The sequence below is a fragment of the Macaca fascicularis genome, chromosome 3 (assembly GCF_037993035.2).
Source record: "Macaca fascicularis isolate 582-1 chromosome 3, T2T-MFA8v1.1".
In the NCBI taxonomy this organism is placed as follows: domain Eukaryota; kingdom Metazoa; phylum Chordata; class Mammalia; order Primates; family Cercopithecidae; genus Macaca; species Macaca fascicularis.
The window spans coordinates 1,403,761-1,422,191 of record NC_088377.1 but is presented as its reverse complement, the minus strand read 5'-3'; the positions used below and the strand labels follow the sequence as shown (position 1 = coordinate 1,422,191).

The following is an 18,431-nucleotide window of genomic DNA, read 5'->3' as shown; positions in this document are numbered from 1 at the left end:
GCTCAAATGATCTTCTCACCTCAGCCTCCTGAGTAGGTGGGACTACAGGTGCATTCCCCCACACCTGGCTAATTTTTAAATTTTTTGTGGGACACAGGGTCTTGTCATGTTGCTCAGGCTGGTCCTGAACTCCTGGGCTCAAGCAGTCCTCCGGCTATGGCCTCCCAAAGTGCTGGGATTACAGGTGTGAGCCACTGTGCCTGGCCTCATTTTTAATGATCTCAAAGTCTTTTCTAATTTCCCTTGTGGTTTCTCCTTTGACTCTGGTTATTTAGCAGCGTATTGTTAAATTTCCACAGACTTTTGAATTTCTTAAATTTCTATCTGTTACTGATTTCTATTTTTTTCCCTTGTGGTTGGGGAACATATTTTATATTATTTCAATCCTTTAAAATTTTGAGACTTATTTTCTTGGCTAACACCTGGTCTATTTTAGAGAATGTTCCATGTGTATTTGAGAATAATATGTTTTCTGCTTTTTGAATGGATAATTCTATAAATGTCTGCTAGGTCTGATTAGTTTAATAGTATTGTTTAAATCTTTTGTTTTCTTTCTGATTTTCTGTCTTGCATTCCATCCTTTATTGAAAGTGAACTTTTGAAGTTTCCAACTATGACTGTTGAACTGTCTGATTCTCCCTTTGTTTCTCTTAATTTTTTGTTTCATGCATTCTGGGGCTTTATTATATATATATACACATACACATATATATGTATATAATTGTTAGAGCCTCTTGATGAATTGACCTTTTTATAATTATAAAATATTCTTTGTCTCTAATAACAATTTTTGTGTTAAAGACAATTTTTTTCTGATGTTAATATAGCCATTCAAGCTCTCCTTTGGTTACTATTTGCATCATATATAGTTTTACATGCTTTCAACCTATTCTTTGAATTTAAGTGTCTTTCTTATATACTACATATAATTGAATCATTAAAAAATCCATTTAGACAATTTTTGTGCTTATATTGGAATGTTTAATCCATTTACATTTAATGCAATTTTGATAAGGCGAAATTTATGCCAGCTGTTTTGCTTCTTGTTTTCTCTATGCAATGTCTTTTTGAATTTTCTGTTACTCGATTACTGACTTTGTGTTAAATAGATATTTTCTAGTGTACTATTTTATTTCCCTTATCATTTATTTTACTATTTTTTATTTTCTTAGGGGTTACTTGGGATCTTACTGCTGGCAATTTATAACAGTTTAGTTTGGATTAGTACCATTCTAATTTCACTAGTATACAGAAAATTTGCTTCTATATAGCTCCATTCCCTCCTCCTCCCTTTGTGCTGTTACTGTCATACAAAGTATATCTTGCTGGGCATGGTAGCTCACGCCTGTAATCCCAACTCTTTGGGAGGCCAACACGGACAGATCACTTGAGGTCAGGAGTTCGAGACCAGCCTGGCCAACATAGTGAAACCCGGTCTTTACTAAAAAATAACAAAAATTAGCCGGGCATGGTGGCACGTGCCTGTAATTCCAGCTACTCGGGAGGCTGAGATAGGAGAATTGCTTGAACCCAGGAGGCGGAGGTTGCAGTTAGCTGAGATTGCACCATTGCACTGCAGCCTGGGAGACAAAGCGAAACTCCATCTCAAAAAAAAAAATTATGTATATATCTTGTACATTCTGTGCATTTCAAAACAGATTTGTAAGTATTGTCTTTTACAGTTATCTGTACTCATTACAGTTTTGTTTTAATAATTTTTATTTTTCAATTTAAAAATAGATTTAGAGGGAACAAGTACAGTTTTATTACATGCATGTATTGCGTACTGGTAAAGTCTAGGCTTTTAGTATAAGCATCACCCAAATAGTGTACATTTTAACCATTAGGTAATTTCTCATTCCTCACCCCCCTCGTCCTCCCACCTTTCCAAATATCTGGTGTCTATTATTACATTCTGTGTGTCCATGTGTACATATTACTTAGCTCCGATATTCTCTCATAAGTGAGAATATATGGTATTTGACTTTCTGTTTCTGAATTATTTCACTTAAGATAATGGCCTCCAGTTCTATCTATGTTGCTGCAAAGGACATGATTTCATTTTTTTATATGGCTCAGTAGTATTTTTTGGTATATGTATACTACATTTTCTTTATCCACTCATCTGTTCATGGGTACTTACGTTGGTTCCTTATCTTTCTATCGTGAATAGTGCTGTAATAACATATGAGTACAAGTATCTTTTTGATACAGTGATTTCTTTTCCTTTGGGTAGATAGCCAGTAGTGGGCTTGCCAGATCGAATGGTAGTTCTATTTCTATTTTTAGTTCTTTGAGAAATCTCCACACTGTTTTCCATAGAGATTGTACTAACTTCCATTTGTGTTCCTTTTCTCTGCATACTTGCCAACATCTGTCATTTTTTGACGTTTTAGTAATAGCCATTCTGAGTGTTGTAAGATGATATGTCATTGTTGTTTTAATTTGCATTTCTCTGATGATTAGTGATATTGAGCACTTTTTCAAATGTTTTTTGGCTATTTGTATATCTTTTGAAAAATGCCTGTTCATGTTTGCTCACTTTTAATGGGGTTATGTTTTTTTTTTCTTGTCAAGTTGTTTGAGTTTCTTATAGGTCCTCGATATTAGTCCTTTGTTGGATGTATAGTTTGCAGATATTTTTCCCATTCTGCAGGTTGTCTCTTCACTCTGTTGATGATTATTTTTACTGTACAGACACTTTTAAGTTATTATTAAGTCCCATTTGTCTATTTTTGTTATTGTTGATCTCAATTCACTGCAGCCTCTGCCTCCCAGGCTCAGATGATCCTCCTGTCTCAGCCTTTCAAGTAGCTGGGACTACAAGTGTGTGCCAATATACCTAAGTTTTGTGTGTGTGGTTTTTTTTTTTTTTTTTTTTTTTTTTTGTAGAGATGGAGTTTCACCATATTGCTTAGGCTGGTCCTGAACTCCTGGGCTCAAGCAATCCACCTGCCTTCAGCCTTCCAGAGTGTTGGGATTACAGGTGTGAGCCACTGTGCCTGGCCTGAATTTGCTTTTGAGGTCTTAGTCATGAATTCTTTGCCTAGGCAAATGTCCAGAAGAGTTTTTTTGTGGGCAGCAAGCCACCCAAGTGCCGAGGCCAGAGACTGAGGGCATGAACTGTTCCAGTATAATAAAATATATAAAATAACAAGTTATACTAGATATAGATCATAGATATGATTATATGTATCACTAATCATTAGTTTGTGGTGGTTACTTTTTATTCAAATATTATAATAATCCTCGCTCTACAATCATAACCTAGGAAAAACCAGGCCATACAGAGATAGGAGCTGAAGGGACATGGTGAGAAGTGACCAGAAGACAAGTGTGAACCCTGTGTCATGCCCAGACAGGACCACTAGAGGACTCCTTGGTCTAGCGGTATTGCCAGCATCTGGGAAGACGCCCGTTGCCAAGTGGACTGTGGTCTAGCGGTAGCATCAGTGCCAAGGAAAAGCACCTGCTACTTAGCAGACCAGGAAAGGGAGTTTATAGAAGACTCCACTCCGCCACCTTTTGTGGAGGGCCTGACATCAGTCAGGCTCACCCGCAGTTATCTGGAGGCCTAATGGTCTCCCTGTGATGCTGTGCTTCAGCGGTCATGCTCCTTGTCCGCTTTCATGTTCCATCCTGTACACCTGGCTCTGCCTTCTAGATAACAGTAGCAAAATTAGTGAAAGTACTAAAAGTCTCTGATATGCAGAAATAATGGCGTAAGCTGTCTCCTCTCTCTTTCTCTGCCTAGACTGCCAAACAGGGAAGGGCCCCATGTCTAGTGGACACGTGACCCACGTGACCTTACCTATCATTGGAGATGGCTCACACTCCTTACCCTGCCCCCTTGTCTTGTATTAAATAAATAACAGTGCAGCCTGGCATTTGGGTCCACTACTGGTCTCTGTGTCTTGGTGGTTGTGGTCCCCCAGGCCCAGCTGTTTTTTCTTTTATCTCTTTGTCTCGTGTCTTTATTTCTACGATTTCTCATCTCCACATGTGGGGAGAAAAACCCACTGACCCTGTGGGACTGGTCCCTACATCTTTCCTAGGTTTTCTTGTGGAATTTTTATAGTTTTAGGTCTTACATTTACTTCTTTAATCTTTCTCGAGTTAATTTTTGTATATGGTGAGAGATAAGGGTCTAGTTTTCTTCTGCATATGGCTATCCAGTTTTCCTATCATAATTTATTGAATAGAGTGTTTTTCCCCAGTGTTTTGTTAGCTTTTTGAAAATCAGTTTTCTTTCGGTGTATGGCTTTGTTTCTGATTCTCTATTCTGTCCCCATTGATCTATGTGTCTCTTTTAATACCAGTACCATGCTGTTTTGGTTACTGTAATCTTGTAGTATAATTTGAAGTCAGGTAATGTGATGCCTCTAGCCTTGTTCTTTTTGATTTGGTTATTTGGGCTCTTTTTGGTTCCATATGAATTGTATGATTGTTTTCCCTAACTCTATGAAAAATGACATTAGTGTTCTGGTAAGAATTGCATTGAGTCTGTGGATTGCTTTGGGCAGTATGGTCATTTTAATGATACTGATTTTTCCATTTCACGAGCATAGGATGTTTTTCCATATGTTTGTGTCATCTACAGTTTCTTTCATCAGCATTTTGCTCTTGTCCTTGTAGAAATCTTTCACCTTCATGGTTAAATGTATTCCTAGGTATTTTATTATTGTTTTGTAGCTATCACAAATGAAATTGAGTTCTTTATTTGGTTTTCAGCTTGATGGTTATTGGTGTTTAGAAATACTACTGCTGGGGTATGGTGGTTCATGCCTATAATTCCAGCATTTTGGGAGGCCAAGGCAGGAAGATCACTTGAGGCCAGGAGTTCAAGACTGTCCTGGGTAACATGATGAGACCCCCATATCTACAAAAAATTTTAAAAAATTAGGGCAGGTATGGTGGTACATGCCTGTAGTCCTAGCTGCTTGGGAGGCTGAGGTGGGAGGATCACTTGAGCTCAGGAGTTTGAGGCTACAGTGAGCCTTGATCACACCACTGCACCCTGGCCTTTGTCACAGAGTGAGACCCCATCTTTAAAAAAAAAAAGTGAGGCCGGGCGCAGTGGCTCACACCTGTAATCCCAGCACTTTGGAAGGCTGAGGCGGGCGGATCACAAAGTCGGGAGATCTAGACCATCCTGGCTAATACAGTGAAACCCTGTCTCTACTAAAAATACAAAAAATTAGCCGGGTGTGGTGGCGGGCGCCTGTAACTCCCAGCTACTCAGGAGGCTGAGGCAGGAGAAGGGCGTGAACCCGGGAGGCGGAGCTTGCAGTGAGCTGAGCTTGCGCCACTGCACTCCAGTCTGGGCAACAAAGCGAGACTCTGTCTCAAAAAAAAAAAAAAAAAAAAAGGAAGTGCTACTGATTTTTGTTGGTTAATTTTGTATCCTGAAATGCGACTGAATTCATTTATCAAATCCAGGAGTCATTTAGGGCTTTCTAGGTCTTTAGGGCTTTCTAGGTACAAGATCATATCCAAACATACAACCTTCCAAGATTGAACTAGGAAGAAATTAGAAATCCTGAACAGACCAATAACAAGTAGTGAGATTGAATCAGTAATAAAAATTCTACCAATAAAACAAAGCCCAGGACCAAATGGAATCAGAACTGAATTCTACCAGACGTGTAAAGAAGAACCGGTACTAATCCTACTGAAACTATTCCAAAAAATTGAGGAGGAGGACCTTCTCCCTAAGTCATTCTGTGAAGCTAGAATTACCCCCAAACCAAAGCCAGGCAAGGATAAAATGAAAAGAAAACTAGAGACCAATATCATTGATGAAAATACATGCAGAAATTCCCAACAAAATACTAACAATCCAAATCCAACAACATATCGAAAAGATAATACACCACAATTAAGTGGGTTTTATTCCAAGGATGCAAGGGTGGTTCAACATATGCAAATCATTAAATGTGATTTACCACATAAACAGAATTAAAAACAAAAAACATATGATTATCTCAATAGATGCAGAAAAAGCATGTAATAAAATTCAATATCTTTTCATGAAAAAATCCTCAATAAACTAGGCATAGAAGGAACATACCTGAAAAATAATTCAAACCATATATGAAAGACCCACAACCCACATCATTCTGAATGAGGAAACACCTAAAGCATTCCCTCTAAGAATTGGAACAAAACAAGGATGTCCATTTTCACCACTCTTGTTCATCATAATACTGGAAGTCCTAGCCAGAACAGTCAGGTAAGAGAAAGAAATAAAAGGCATCCAATTTGGAAAAGAGGAAATATTATTATTTCTGCTCATTGATGATGTGTAGTTATCTTTTAAATCGGGTAGGAGGAAAGGGTTACAAACAGAAGTTACATTTATGCTGTCTTTTATATTTACCGTTATAATTATATCTTTACTAGTGCTATTTATTCATTCACCTGGATTTTCTGTACTATCTAGTGTCCTTTAATTTAAGCCTGAAGGACTCCTTTTACTGTTTCTTGTTAGGTAGGTTTTCTAGTGACATATTCTCTCAGCTTTTATTTGAGAGTGTCTTAATTTCTCCTTTGTTTTTGCAGAATGATTTTTCTGGATATGGAATTCTTGTTTGACAGTCTTTTTCTTCTATGATTTTGCATATGTTATCCTACAGCCTTCTAGTTTCTATGGTTTCTGGTGAGAAATCCGCTATTATTCTTATTGAGAATCCTTTTTTTTTTTTTTTAAGACGGGGTCTTGCTCTGTCACCAGACCGGTGTGTAATAGCGCGATCTCAGCTCACTGCAACCTCTGCCTCCCGGGTTCAAGTGATTTGAGAATTCCTTTTTAATGAGTTGCTTTCTTGCTGCTTTCACAATTCTTTGTCTTTGATAGTTTGATTATAATATATTTAGGTGTGGATATCTTTGAGTTTATCCTTGAAGTATATTCAGGTTCTTGAATGTATAATTTTTTTCCATCAGATCTGGGAGGTTTTCAATTATTATCCTTTCAAATATTCTTTGTACCCCTTTATTTTCTCTCCTTCTGAGAGTTTCATTATGCATCCATTCTTCCTTCCCTCCCTCCCTCCCTCCCTCCCTCCCTCCCTCCCTCCCTCCCTCCTTCCTTCCTTCCTTCCTTCCTTCCTTCCTTCCTTCCTTCCTTCCTTCCTTCCTTCCTTCCTTCCTTTTTCTCTCTTTCTCTCATTCATTCATTCATTCATTCATTCTTTCCATTTTTGTAGAGATGAGTTCTTGCTCTGTTGCCCAGGCTGGTCTTAAGTTCCCAACCTTAAGACATCCTTCCACCTCAGCCTCCCAAAATGTTGGGATTACAGGTGTGAGCCACCTTGGTTGGCCATCTGTTGGTATTCTTGGTAGTTTCCCACAGGGCTCTGAGGTTCAGTTCATTTTTTTTCAAACTTCTTGACTTTCTGCTCCTTAGATTGGTTAATCTCAGTTGATCTATCATCAAGCTCACTGATTCTCCTGCCTGTTCAAATATGATGTTGAACCACTCTAATGAATTTGCTATTTCAATTATTGTATTTTTTTAACTCCAGAATTTTCATTTGGTTTCTTTTTATAATTTGTTTCTTTATTGATGTCTGCTTGGTGAAACAATACTGCCATTCTTTAATCCTTTAGACATGGCTTCCTTTAGTTATTCAAATATGTTTACAATAGGTTATTTGAAGTCCAACACTGGGGCTTCCTTGGGAACAGTTTCTATTGATTGCTTTTTCTTTCCCTGTGGATGGGCCATATTTTCCTGTTTCTTTGTATGTGTTATAATACTTTTTTGAAAACTTTATGTTTTAAATAATATAATATGGCAACTCTGGAAATCTGATTCTCCTTTCTTCCATTTTCTTTTGTTGTTGTTGTTGCTGCTTGTTATAGTAGTTTCTGTTCGTTTGTTTATGTAGTGACTTTCCTGAACTAACTCTGTAAAGTCTGTATTCTTTGTCATGTATCTTCACTGACTGTGTACTTGAATAGCTTAGTGGTCAGCTAATAATTGGACAGAGGTTTCCTTAAATGCCTGGAATCAGTAAGTCTCACATTCTTTCCCAAGAGACCCTGTGTATGTGTTGGGACATGTGTCAGCTCTTAACCTACTAGTTTATAATTGCAAAGGCAACTTTTCAAGTCTCATTGTAACAGCCTGTTCTCACAGTCTGCAGGAAAGAAACAGGGCAAACATTTTGCAACATTAGTCTTCATTTTCTGATTGTGCAGAGTCTCAGTGTCAGCTCAGTGTGAGAGCTTAGGGCTATCTCGGGGCACTCCAGTTTCTTTTCTGGGCATTCCCACAACCTTGAGTAGGTGCATGGCTCTATGTATGCACCATGGCTTTCTAGATTTCCAGAAATATACAGAGTTTTTAATACCCTGTGGGCATCTCATTCCCCAGATTTTCCTTTTAAGCTTTTGGGTTAACATATTATTTGCTCCAACCGTTGTCCACTGTCTCAGGTAGTCACAAAATTAAACAGTTGTCTTTAGTTGTTTTGACAGATACCTCTGAGGAAAATACTTTTCAGTGAGCTCTGTGTCAGGTCAAATAAATGTAACCTTGCAGGTGGAACCTTGTAGCCATAACAAATAATAAGACTTTGAAGGAGCTCCAACCCTGTTTTGTCCTCTTCTGTTGCTGCCAGGATGTTGGTTTTCACTATGATTGTAGGCTGTTGGTTTTGAAGACCACTATAGAGCTGGGGTAGGGTTGGGGGTTGGGGGAAGGAATAGGGCAAGTTAAAATACCACAAAATTTATGTTCTTAGGATATTTAATCATTTTTCTTTAACAAATATTCTCCAGAGTGTGGCAGACCTTTGGTTAAATTTCTAGATTTCTAAAGAAAAGATGATTTGGCTAATTTTTTGGCATTTAAAAATTGCTTTTGTGGAAGAAGGGATTTTTAGAAGTTCTTACTTTGATATTTTCACTGATATCACACTCTCGTGTTTATTCTTAAAAGATTTTGTTTCTGTATATTGAATTTAATGTTGACATTATTTTTTTTCAGCACATTGGAGATATATTTCCACAGCATCTGGCTTTTCTTGTTCCTGTTCTGAAGTCAGTAAATGTAACTGCTATCCTCTGGAGGTAATCTATTGCCATAAAGGATTTTCCAATTATCCTTAGGTTTCTATGGTTTCACTAAGTTCCATGCATCCCTGCCTGAGGTATGTTGGCTTCTTGTATCTATGGCATGATGTCTTTCATAAGTCTGGAAAATTCACTGCCATTTTCTTCAGCTGTTGCTTCTGCATCATCCTTTTTCTTTCTTTATGGGACTCTGATTAAATTTGTGTTAGATTTTTCACCATATATTCTCATGCTCTCTCTTATATTTCTAGATTTTGGCCGCTCCACTTTACTTTGAATATTTTATTTTATTTTGACCTAGTTTCCAGTTCACCAATTCTTTCTTCAGCAGCACCCAATCTGCTTTAAAACCCATTCATGACTTTATAACTTTTCAGTTTTAGATTTAAAAAAATTGAAACTGTTACTTTTTGTAGCTTCTAATTTCTTGTTTCTGTTTTTAACTACAGCAAGTGTAGTTTTAAAATTTTAGTCAAACATATATAACATAAAATTTGCCATTTTAAAGAGTATGTTTTATGTGTACAATTCTGTGACATTAAGTACATTCATGTTGTTGTGCAACCATCCATCTCCAATACTCTTTTCTTCTTGCAAAACTGAAACTCTTTACCCATTAAACAATAACTCCCTTTCCCAAATCCCTGGCAACTACCATTCTACTTTCTGTTTTTATGAATTTGACTTCTATAGATACCTCATATAAGTGGAGTCATAAATATTTTTCCTTTTGTGACTGGTTTATTTAATGTAGCATAATGTCTTCAGGGTTCATCCATGTTGTAGCGTGTGTTGGAATTTCTTCCCTTTTTAAGACTGTATAATATTCCATTGTGTGTGTGTATATATATATACACCACATTTTGTTTATTCATTCTTTGATGGACACTTGGGTTGCATCTACTTCTGGCTATAGTGAATAATGCTGCCATGAACATGGGTATACAAATATTTGAGTCCCTTGCTTTTACGTCATTTGCGCATATACCCAGAAATGGAATTACTAGATCATATGCTAATAATTTTCTTAACTTTTTGAGGAATGACTGTATTGTTTTCATAGCAGCTCCAGCATTTTACATTTCTTTCAGCAATGCACAAGGCTTCCAGCTTCTCCACATCCTAACCAACACTTATTATTATTTTGATGATAGCCATTCTAATGGGTATGAGGTGATACCTCTTTGTAGTTTTGATTTGCTTTTCTCTAATGATTAGTAATGTTGACCATTTTTTCTTGTCCTTATTGCCCATTAGTATGTGTTCTTGAGGGAAATGTGTATTCAGGTCATTGGCCAGATTTTTAATTGGGTTGTTTGGGTTTTTGTAATTATACAAGTGTAGTTGTTAAAATAGTCTATGTTGGGTAATTCTAACTTCTTGTCTTTGTAGATATGTTTTTGTTTGCTGTGATTTCTACTCTTTCTTCCTCGATGTGTCACTGATTTCTTTTAGGCTGCTAGACATTTGTATTTGCAGAATTTTTTTGAGGAATAATTTGAAATAATTTGGGATGATTATTGTTTTTAGAGAGGTTTTCGTCAGGTACTGCTAAGGTTCTTAAAGGAGCAAACTTAATCCAGTGTAGTCTTAAGGACAGCCGGATGAGTAGAACAAAGGCTCAGTGCTTGGGAGGGCTGACTTGCTTCTGAAGACTTATTCTCTACCTTGAGGGGTTAGCCCTTTGTGGTTCCAGTGCAAATTGAGGGGTGGTTTCTCAGTATCTGATTCATGCTTTTACTCTGTATCTCTTGCCTCTAGTTTTTGGATATTTTGGTTAACTTTCAATCCCACAAATTTCAGGGCCTTACATGGTAAAATTTACTTCTTGCTCATGTAACAGTTCACTGTGGATGTTCCTCATCAGTGATCAGGTTTCCTCTGTGTGGTGATTCGGCCCAGCTCCTCACAGTGGGTGGTCATGCCATCTGCTATGGAGGTGGCATCCTTATCCTCTACGCCCAGCTTCCTGTAAGTCCAGCTGGCCGATGGGAGAGCAACATGGAGAAGGCACACATGCTTCTCAGCCATGTTGGCCCAAAAGTGACGAGGACCATGATCTGTATCTCTTCATACTTTCCACTGGCAAGATCTAGTTACAGGGTTCTATCTAGATGCAGGCGTGAAATCTGCAGTGTGTTATTCCTGGTTGACAGTTGCTTCCCAGTTTCAATGCTGTCCTGGGAAAGGAGAGCACAGTTCTTCATGAACAGTTAGTTATCTCTGCTTCAGTCCTTTGCCTTGGCACACCCTTCTTTCACAACTGTCATGCATTTATCTCTCCAGGGACACAATCCAGAGTTGCCCCCAGTTACTGTGTCTTGCACAAAGGATTGATTTCTAGCATTGTGTGATCTTTATCAAATCCAGTTGTTGCTCTTGTGGTTTGAATGACTGAACTGACACACAGGTTATCTGCTGTTCACACTATACAATAGTGGAGCCAAATCAAGCCAACTGCAATTTTAAAACTTCCATTTTGGAAGGGGAGAATGGAAGATAAACGTCAGTTCTTGGTCCACAGTAAGAGCAACCTCCCACAGGCAAGTATTATGAAGGTATCTATCAATGTTTTCTAAGCAAAGGCCACTAGACACTCACTTGGGAACCGTGGGGTGTTGTGGTAAGAGGGCATTAGAAGGAACCTGTTACAGGATTTGGACTTTGGTTAGGTGATTTGGGGGAGGGTTCAAGAAAGTGGGATGGTATCAGTAAGTGGGGACAATGTTATGATAAGTGTCTGTAAATCTTATCTACAAGGAGGTTAGACTGGAGTGAGGATAAAGCTGTGATTGGTAAAGAAACAGTCATCACTTACGTCAGTGGGGAGAGGGATTTTGGCACAATCTTGTTTTTGTCTTCATTCATCATGGTCACAGTGTGGCGTGTCTGATTCTTTCACCTCCTATCTTGGAAATGGGGGCAGGAGAAACTGGTCTGTTGTTCTCCAGGGCTCCTTTCTCTGTCCCTCCATCTGGCTAGGCCTTGGGAGTGCTATGGTTTGAATATTTGTCCCCTCCAAAACTCACGTTGAAGCTTAATCTTCAGATACGATTGGATCTTGAGGACTGTTCCCTTATGAGTGGATTAATCCATTCATGGGTTAATAGATTAATGGATCAATGTGTTATCAGGGAAGTGGAATTGGTGACTTTATAAAAAGAGGAAGAGAGACCTGAGCTAGCACACTCAGCCCCTTATTGAGTGATGCCCTGTACCACCTCAGGACTCTGCAGAGTCCCCACCAGCAAGAAGATCCTCACTAGATTCTCCTCCTTGACCTTGGACTTCTCAGCTTCCACAACTGTAAGAAAGAAATTCATTTTCCTTATAAATTACTGAGCTTTTGGTATTCTGTTATAAGCAACAGAAAATTGACTAAAATAGGGAGAACATCTTCCTTAGGGGTTAGGGGTGCAAGATCCCACATCCTGCTTTCTGCTTGTGGAAGTTTGGAGGTCTGGGGTTGTTTTGATGGTCACTGACTGTTTTAGGCTCATGTTTCTTTGGCAATGGAGTTTCTCCCCAGTTCTAGTAGCTTCTGATCTATTTGCGTCTGATAGTTTCATGTGCCAGTAACTATAGCCAAAGTTCTTTTCTAGTCACAATCTTCCAGCTACTTCATATTTTTGCTTTCTTGTGCATGTGTCTCTCTCTACTCAGGGCACTTGAAGCTTAACATAATATAATAGGCATAGGTGTGGGTGGGAGACACACCTGTAATCTCACCTGTGTGTACAGTTTAGCCCTCTTTTCATTGTGGAGTCTTAATGGGTCTTTGCTGCTCAGAACATGTTCAGTCGCGTATCTTACTCTTGGGGTGCCGAGGGATAGCTTTTCCCGGATTGTGAGGCCCATGTTTCTGGACTGTCTCTAGATGCTTTCTTGTCTCTTTCAAGCCAGCCAGTTTTTGCCTAAGCTCATGTCTTTCTGTGATGCTCAACTGAGCAAAATGGATAACAGTCACCTAGACAGTTGGCATTCTTTTTTCTCTTCCTCCTGAGCTGGAGGCTGGGTGTGTGCATGGTCTGCCTTCAGGTGATCAAGGGTAAACGGTTTCATAAAATGACATGCACTGTATAAAATAGGTCTTCTCATTATTAGCTGTCTGACAGCGGTTTTTATTATGGTGTCACCCTCTTCAAAGAGCCCAATTCTGTGTTAATTTATTTCTGTTGAAATATGTGTTTAATGATAGATAATTTGAAAGAAGAAAATTTCTGATTAGATTCTTTCTTTGGGACTCTTTCTTTGGCAATTATTTGACCCATTTTCTTCTTCCCTCCTCTCCACTGTTTGGAAATGAAGCTGTACATTTGTGGCAGTTTTCTAAGCAGACGTCACAAAGGTGTGGTATGGCAGTTCATCTTTTTTGTTTTTAACTGTGTTAACATTGGAAAATCAAACCTTTTCTGATTTCTTACAAGAAGAAAAAACAAGACATTTCAGTTTTTTTGAATAAAATGAGATATGAAGATAAACATTTTTGATGAAGAGAAGAGTTTTGCATTTAAGTTGCAGTGATGTGGACAACTCCCAGACTCATTCCTGTCTCTCTGTAGTATCCTACAAGAAGTGCCTGGGCCTTCTTGCTTTGAGTCTTTTTCTGCTTTGAAGACAGGCAGAAACGAGTACCTGGCCTGAGCTTCTCCTGGGGCCCTTGTGGAAGCAACATGAGATGACTGATGTGCAAACACATTCAATAGTAAAGCTCTCTGGGTAGAGAAGACATTATTATTTCATCCTGAAGTACTTTTGGAAGGTAAATGATTTATTTAGCACACTAAGTTCATCCTCTGAGGCCATGTGTTTCTACTATAAGGTACCCAAACCAGCCTTGGAAACTTACAGCATTGAGAGAGGAGAGGTCCAGTGATCATGTCTCTCTATGAGTTTTACTGAGTTGGGGGCTTTTCTATAGAGTTCTGAGCTCTATTTATAATTATCCTTAAGCAAAAAAGAAACAATCCAAAATGGTGACACAGAGAGTCCAATTTACAGTTATCTGTGATATAACCCAGTTAATAATCACCATAATACTTAGGGTCCTAGACTGCTGGTTTGAGTTTTTATGGAATTTTGAAGATAATGAGATTTTGTAATGGAACCATGTTTCTCAGTAATGTCTTTTACTGAATTATCCTGACTTGAGTCAAGACAAGACTCAAGAGTGACTTTATTTTAAATGTAAATCTGCCATGTAACTTCTGACTAACCCTGAGCTGATCATACCTCCACAAAGTTTAGTTGATGTTATTACTCTTTATGTAGGAAGACCAATTCATTGTAAGTTTTCTTCAAAACAACCCTTGTTGTTGCAGAGATCACAGGCTGTGATGATTACAGCATCTTACACATATCTTCCAGAGCACTATACTTTTGTTCCAAGATATAAACCCTATGTCTAGGGTTTTGTAGTGCAGAAATCTACCTGTTTGCACCTGCCCAAGACCATGATTCTGTCTGTAAATTCTCCAGTAAATCACCCAATACCAACAAACTGGATTTCTTTGTCTCCTTCTTTGGTTTCTTGGCTCCTTTGGTATTTGAGGATCGCTTTGCATATATGGCCCTTTCACAGAACACTTGATTAATTATCCAATTAATTAAAAAAATGATAATGAAGTAGGTTATGTTGCTTACTAAAAAACTGATAAACTTGAGGTAGCCATACTTCTTTAGGTCCACTTAGGAAACTGAAAGTTTTGGTTTAATAGTCTTTTCAAAGATAAGCCATGTATTATTCATATGATTAGTGTGGAGGCTGATATTGAGAGAAGGTGTAGTAGCTTGCTTTTATATGAGGGCACTGGAATGAGATGTGATCTGTAGATTCCCATAGTTTGTGACCCATGCTGGGACTGGCTTTTCTCCCTGGCTCTTGGAACAGGGATCCAGCCCCACATGACTTCCCCATTCCCTGGCTCATTTGGACATCCACAGGGGCCTCTTTCTCTTGGACATGCCCCACCTAGCACCCATCATTTCTATTTCTCTTGCTCTGGGTGCCACCACATCTTCAGGACACAGCTTCTCCTGAGCTGATAGGGATGCCCTGGAGCCTGTGGAGTGCCTCTGTTGTCCAGAGTTCTGTGGTAAGGTCCCAAGAAGTTTTCCCACCTGAAGAACAGCATAGTTGAGGTGAGGTCCTGTGCTTTGCAGGACTTACTGAGGAGACTTTGACCCTGGTCTTCCTCCTGTCATTTCCGAAAGTGAGTGCATGGGGGCAGTGGGGTGGAGGTCAGTTCAGTGAGCACACACGGTGGGGAGGCAGAGCCTTCTACCTTTTGGGCAGCTGAGGCTGAGGCCCTGGGCTGGGCCTGTCTGCTTGGTGTCCTTGATGCAGGGATAGATCTTATTTAAGCAAACATGCCCCTACAGACAGGTGCGTGCCACCAAGGGAACCCACGAGGGTTCCAAATGCTCTGACAAGGCCCAAATGCTCTTATTTGTGGTGTACATTAGGCAAAGAACCAGATTGGACTATCAAGCCAGAAGGGAGCTTACAACTTCCTGCTGAACAGAGGAAAAAATGTGACCCATTGAGGGCAGTAATAGCTGATGAGCAGTCATGGTGGTTCTTACTCCTGGTTGGCTCAGGGCTGGGGGCACTAGGCATATTGCAGTGCCAGTGAAAGCAGAGCTGGGACTCAAACCCTCTTTTTTTTCCCTCTTTCTTTGCCATAGCAACCACGGTAAGCCTGTAAAATCTCCTGTGATTTATGGATTCTCAGAGTCCCTGGAAACCTTTCAGTGAACTCATAAGGTCAAAACTGTTTTCCTAATGATATGGAGCCATTCTTTCCTTTTTCACTGTGTGGACATTTGCACTGATGGTGTAAAAGCAATGGCAGGTGCTTTGACACAAATCAAGACTGTGGCACCAACTCTACTGACAGTCATCATACTCTTCACTGCTACCCACTCGCATACAAAAAGCCAACAGCATTTAAGAATGTTCTTGATGAAGTCGTAGGAATGATTAATTTTATTAAATTTTGACCTATGAGTACATGTCTTTTTAATATTCTGTGAGATGGAATTGAAAGTTTGCATAATGTACTTTGGCAGATGGAACTACAATGATTGTTTGAGGAAAAGCACTTGTGCTTTTTTTGGGTTAGGAGTTAAACTAGCTCCTCTTTTAATGGAACACTGTTTTTACTTTAAAGAACAACTGACAGACAAACCATGGTTATTCAGACTTGTATTTTTGGCATAAAATGTCTGAAAATTGAACTGAGACTGAGACTGTTACTTCAAAGGAATTAACTGCCTGTATTTGTTGCAAATGATAAAATTGAATTTTCAGGCAAAAGTTAGAATTGTGAAAGACTTGTATCTGTCATGGTGAGCTTGATAGCCTCCCAATATGGGCATCACTCGTTTTATTGCACTTTACAGAATTTTTTTTTTTTTTTAAACAAATTTAAGGTTTGTGGCAACTCTGCATCAAGAAAGTCTTTCAGTGCCATTTTTCCAATAGCATTGCTTACTTCATGTCTCTGTGTCACATTTTAGTACTTCTCATGATATTTCAAACATTTGCATTATTATTATATCTGTTATGGTTGTCTCTGGTCAGTGATCTTTGTTACTGTTGTATTATTTTGTGATGCCATGAACTGTGCCCATATAAGATGTTCTATGTGTTCTGACGGCTCCACAGCCGATCATTCCATCTCTCTGCTTCTCTTGGGACCTCCGTATGCCCTGAGACACAACAATATTGAAATTAGGCCAATTAATAACCCTTCAGTGGCCTCTACATGTTCAGATGAAAGGAAGGGTCACACATCTCTCACTTTATTTTTTATTTTTATTTTTGAGACAGAGTCTCACTCTGTTCCCCAGGCTGGAGTGCAGTGGTGTGATCTCGGCTCACTGCAACCTCTGCCTCTTGGGTTCAAGCTATTCTTGTGCCTCAGCCTCCCGAGTAGCTGGGATTACAGGTGCATGCCATCATGCCTAGCTAATTTTTTGTATTTTTAGTAGAGGCCGGGTTTCGCTGTTGGCCAAGCTGGTCTCCAACTCTTGGCCTCAGGTCATCCACCCGCCTTGGCCTCCCAAAGTGCTGCATTAGCCACTGCGCCTGGACACGTCTCCCACTTTAAATGAAAAACTAGAAATGATTAAGCTTAGTAAAGAAGGCATGTTGAAAGCCCAGAGAGGCCAAAAGCTGGCCCTCTTATGCCAAACAGCCAAGTTGTGAATACAAAGGAAGTTCTTGAAGTAAATGAAAAATGTTATTCCAGTGAACACACAAATGATAAGAAAGTGAAATAGCCTTGTTGCTGATATGGAGAAAGTTTGAGTGGTCTGGATAGAAGGTGCAACTAACCACAACATTGCTTTAAGCCAAAGTCCACTCCAGAGTAAGGCCTAATGTGCTTCACCTCTATGAGACTGAGATAGATGAGGAAGGTATAGGAGAATTTGAAGCTAGTAGAGGTTGGTTCATGGGGTTTAAGTAAAGAAGTCTCCATAATATAAAAGTGCAAGGTAAAACAGCAAGTGCTGATGTAGATGCTGTACCATGTTCTCCAGAATATGTAAGAGAACTGATGAAGGTAGCTACACTAAGGAATAGATTTTTAATGTAGACAAAATAGCCTTCTGTTGAAAGAGCATGCCATCTAGGACACTCATAGCTAGAGAAAAGAAGTCAATGCCTGCCTTCAAAGATTTAAAGTACAGGCTGACTCTTTTGTTAGGGCCTAATGCAGCCAACGACTGTAAGTTGAAACCAGTGCTGATTTACTATTCCAAAACTCCTAGGACCCTTAAGTATGCTAAATCTACTCAGCCTGTGCTTTATACTGGAACAATAAAGCCTAGATAACAGCACATCTGTTTACAGCATGGTTTACTGAATCTTTTAAGACTTCTCTTGAGACCTGCTGCCCAGAAAAGGGTTCTTCTCAAAATATTGCTGCTCGTGAACAATGCACCCAGTCACCCAAGGGCTCTGATGGAGATGTGCAAGGAGAAGAATGTTGTTTTCATGCCCATTAACACCACATCCATTCTGCAAGCCACGCAAGGAGTAATTTTGACTTTCAAGTGTTACTACTTAAGAAATACATTTTGTAAGGCTATAGCTGCCACAGATGATGATTCCTCTGATGGATCTGGGCAAAGTAAATTGAAAACCTTCTGAGAGGCATTCACCATTCTCGATGCCATTAAGAACATTCATGACGCATGGGAGGAGGTCAGAACATCAACAGAGTTTAGAAGAAGTTGATTCCAACCCTCATGGATGCCTTTAAGGGGTTCCTTCCTTTACTGAAGGAAGTCACTGCAGATATGGTGCAAACAGCAAGAGAACTAGAATCAGAAGTGGAGCC

At 39.2% G+C, this 18,431-nt stretch overlaps 1 protein-coding gene across 15 annotated transcripts in view; it reads left to right on the top strand.

Annotated features, from left to right (window-relative positions):
* Nucleotides 1-18,431, top strand: part of PCBP3 (poly(rC) binding protein 3) — a 284,015-nt gene that overhangs the window by 16,623 nt on the left and 248,961 nt on the right. For 3 of the 15 annotated variants that reach the window (XM_045389449.3, XM_065541249.2, XM_065541247.2), the window contains one exon: nucleotides 8,996-9,078. The exons of the other annotated variants lie outside the window; for them this stretch is intronic. The gene's annotated coding sequence lies outside the window, so the exon portion shown is untranslated. Of the gene's footprint in view, nucleotides 1-8,995; nucleotides 9,079-18,431 lie in introns of those variants that run through there. 15 annotated transcript variants of the gene reach the window in all.